The 4075-nt window shown below is 39.7% G+C and overlaps 1 non-coding gene across 1 annotated transcript; it reads right to left on the bottom strand.

Annotated features, from left to right (window-relative positions):
* Window positions 1-3141: 3141 nt before the first annotated feature.
* Window positions 3142-3214, bottom strand: TRNAK-CUU (transfer RNA lysine (anticodon CUU)). Its single transcript has one exon. It is a non-coding gene; the product is annotated as a tRNA-Lys (tRNA).
* Between the last annotated feature and the right edge of the window lie 861 nt (window positions 3215-4075).

Genomic DNA, 4075 nt, shown 5'->3' with positions numbered 1-4075 from the left:
TTGTATCTTAAAGGAAAGAGAGTCCCAGTTGAACGACATGCCAAACATAGATTAAGTGTAACACGAGTGTATATGGTGGAAGTTACAATTATCACTGTTACTATTGGGTTTTTTTATTCTATCAAAAGGAAGAGAAAAACACATTAGCTATGTATTCTGAGATATGTTTCCAGATTGGCTCAATCTTTTTAAACAAAAGATGAAAGGTAAATTCATTACACAGACTACTGGAAAGCGAGTCTTCTCTTTAATTAATTTGCAAGGATATGCTCAACACGCATAGTCACTGAACTCCGATAAATGTTTGTGTGTTTGCATGCTTGTGAGGTCTGGGCTTTATGAAGGGCTTGCCATAGTATTAGTTCTCCTGTATTAAATAAGTGGAAGGAAGGAAGATTTTTTTTCCTTAGAGATCAGTGCAGGGAAAGGAAACGTGTAACATCTGTCAGCCATATTTTAGTTTATTTTGGGCTGTTGTTATTTATGGCATTAGCAAGAGAGGCAAATTACAGTATGTTGATTGATGTTGGCAGTTAAATCAGAAACATTTCTGCACAGCTACAATTTACAAGAAATAACACCTATTTCATTTCAACTGAAATACTTCTGTTGAGTATGAAACAACTGAATTAGATATGGAACAAGACATTAGATTTGGAGTTCTGAAAGCACTTAAAAGCTCTAGGCAGTTTATGCTTAATTATCTCTCCAAGGTAGAAAATAATTGTATATAGGTAGATCCCTTAACACATTCTTCTTCATCCCTACCTTGAAATTTCTTATCTGAAGGAGAGCTAGAGGATAAGTACAAGTACAGTCTAGCCAGGAAAGTGGATAGGTTAGTTGCCCACCAAACTATTTACCGTTGCTGGGTGTCTTGAGAATTTGCTACAAAAATCAATTGTGTGTCCTTTGTTCTGTACTATGTCCTATTTGAAGTAAATAATGCTAATTCAGTACTCTTGAGGAAAAAGAACAACTGCTCAGATTGTTGCCAAGTTGAACAGCACCAATAAGTTTGTCCTTCATAAAATTATTAACTTCAGTAATAGTTGACTATTACTGAGATTACAAACAGTTGCTTTCCTGCAAGAAGTTTCTGAGTGGTAAGCAATCAGGATGCACAAAGGTGAGTCTAGAGATGTTCAACAAACTGACTATTGTCTTCCATGAGTTATATGTCTGCAATTCTGCTTACAGAAGCTTTGGACCATGAAACTAAATCACAGGATCACAGGATGTTAGGAGTTGGAAGAGACCTCTGGAGACCATCAAGTCCAACCCCCCTGCCAAAGCAGGACCATAATCTAGTACAGGTCGCACAAGAACATATCTAGTCTCCAGAGAAGGAGATTCAACAACCTCTCTGGTAAGTCTGTTCCAGTTCTCTGTGACCAATACAGTAAAGAAGTTCCTCCTCATGTTGAGGTGGCATTTCCCATGCTGCAGTTTATGTTCATTGTCCCTTGTCCTATCACAGGGCACAACTGAGAAAAGGCTGTGCCCTCCCTCTTGATACCCAGCCCTCATATATTTGTAAACATTTATTAGATCCTCTCTAAGTCTTCTCTTCACCAGATCAAAAAGCCCCAGGTCACCCAGCCCCTCCTTATAGGGCATGTGCTCCAGCCCCTTGAAATCATCTTCATAAGGGGCTTTGTAAATCCCGTTATTCTGCCACTAATAACAGAGTCAAAAAATATCTGTTCCTCAGTCATTCCATATGTTCTTGGCAGGTATGAGCTTTTAAACTAACAGAGTGACTACATCAACATACAACTACATTAGAGAGGATTCCAAAGGGTAGCACAGAAATTGCTTATCAAGAGCTGTAATAATAGAAGAGTAGGAGGCAAAGGAGACAACTTTTAGTACTACGAAAACAGTGTTCTGCAAATATAAGCCCATAAACGTGAGATGACAGAATACTGCTAATGATGGAAGTCAGTACGAATAACTGTAAATTCTGGGACAGTATGAGAAAGGCACAACTAATATCCAATACCAAGTTTTAGTTTAATTCCAAACACAAAAGTGTGGCTGTTACAAAGCACTACAATTCATGTGATCTCAGGTAAAAATGAGTATTTCATTATTAATTAAAAAAATAATAATAACAACAAAAAAGCAACACTTGTGGATTAAAGAATTTTTGATGCTGAAGAGGAAAGGATGATAAGGAGGAAATCTTGAACCCAGTGGTTGACATGAACAATTCTGTTGGCTTATAGTAGATGCAGTATTTAATCTTTAATTTTATATAAATAAATAAAAACTAAAATTATCATTTAAGAAGCACTGCTATTTGGACATGGCATTAATTCACCTTCAGATGACACAACAAAATTCTCCCCTGTCCAAAGGAGAAAAGAAATACAACATTAAAAAAAAAAAAAAGCCATTTTTAGATCAAAACAGTTATCAACAGACAAGTGAATTTACTGTCATATTCAAAGGGTTATGATAAAAGTATGTGTTCATCCTGCTTATGCTTCTTTTTACAAATATTGATTATTTTTTACACCCTCATTTATTAATCTATTCCTCCTGTATATTTCACTCTCAGTGGTTATTTATTCTACAGCTGTGCAATTTGCCAACATGATTACTGTGCTAGTTTGAAGCAAGCTAGAATGTTTTGGTAACAGAACTAGATAACAGGCAGTGAAATGAAAAACAATTGTGTCTACTTCTCCCACAGTTACGCTGAGAACTCTGGGAAGAAGAAAGACTTTTTCTCCATTTTGTTTTTCACTCTTGCTTTTGCCTTAGACCTGGTCACATCTCATTAACCCTGCTCCTACTAACCTTGCTCCCTAACCTCTTGGCTGCACCTCTATTCTTCCTGAGAACTGGGGTAAGGTTAAGAGGGCCGGGGGGAGGTGTTGGGGTGGTTTAAAAGCCCCTCCTGGGGACTCAGGTTTCTGGGAGGGGAGTTGTGCTTTTGTATTGTTTATCCTTTGTATATTTCTGTATATAATTGTATATAACTGTATATATTGTAAATAGCTGCTTGTAAATTCTGCTAGCTGTAAATAAATTGCTTCATCTATATTCCCAGGGTCCGTCTGAGTTAGCTGGGGCAAATTCAAAAGTGTGGGGGGGGCGGGGTAACCCCCAAACCATCACATTTTTAATTGGCGCCCAACGTGGGGCTCGAACCCACGACCCTGAGATTAAGAGTCTCATGCTCTACCGACTGAGCTAGCCGGGCCTAACACAATCTTCCTCATAGCATTCCTAAACTCATTGGAACCATCCTCTCTCTTGGCAGCTAATCTCACAGCACTCCTCTCACTTGAGTATTGTTGTCTCAGCACATCTACAAGGTCTCGCAGACTAACTGCCTCCTCTTCCTCCTCTTGCTGCTGATCACCAGAGGTCCCCTGTCTTACATCCTCCTGCGAACCACTCTGTGTTTTAGCTTTTGCCTTAGCAGGTGCCAGAAGAGCCTGAGCAGCAACAGACTTGGATGTGTCTGCTGGAGGATTTGAATCTTTAGGAGTCTGACTTGGAGGGTTTGAGTCCTTAGGGGTCTGACCTGGAGCTTGTGAGTTCAAATCTGCCTTGCTTTTAACAGGAGGATTTTGGTTCTGGTCTGCTGGCTGGGGGTTTGAATTGGCTGAGCTGGTGTCATTAGGATTTGGACTGACTGGGCTAGCGTTACCAGCATTAGCATTAGCATTAGTGGGATTATTTGCCTGTCCTGCTGGGATGCCTGCCAACCCTGACTTGTTTTCATTTTTGCTAGGAACATTCTGATTTTGGGTACCTGTCTGTGCTCCTGAGGCTCCTGCTAAACTCTGACCATTATTTTTGTTTTTGCTATCATTGTTTACGTTAGTGGCGGGAACACTGGCCGTGTTCCCAGCACTTGGAGAAGGAGGGGCAGAGGCTGGCAAGGGGGAAGCCGATGACTGTGTTCCCTTGTTTTGCTGTGAAAGAGACTGCTTCTGAGACACAGAATTTTTCCTAGCTCTTACAGAAACTGGTTTTGAATTTTTCACAAATAATGCCAAAATTAATATGAAATTTAAAACTACAAGAGCCAGTATAATGCCCAGCATCCCTGCCA

This window comes from Pogoniulus pusillus, chromosome Z, assembly GCF_015220805.1.
Source record: "Pogoniulus pusillus isolate bPogPus1 chromosome Z, bPogPus1.pri, whole genome shotgun sequence".
NCBI classification, from domain to species: domain Eukaryota; kingdom Metazoa; phylum Chordata; class Aves; order Piciformes; family Lybiidae; genus Pogoniulus; species Pogoniulus pusillus.
This window is presented reverse-complemented; position numbering and strand designations above follow the sequence as displayed.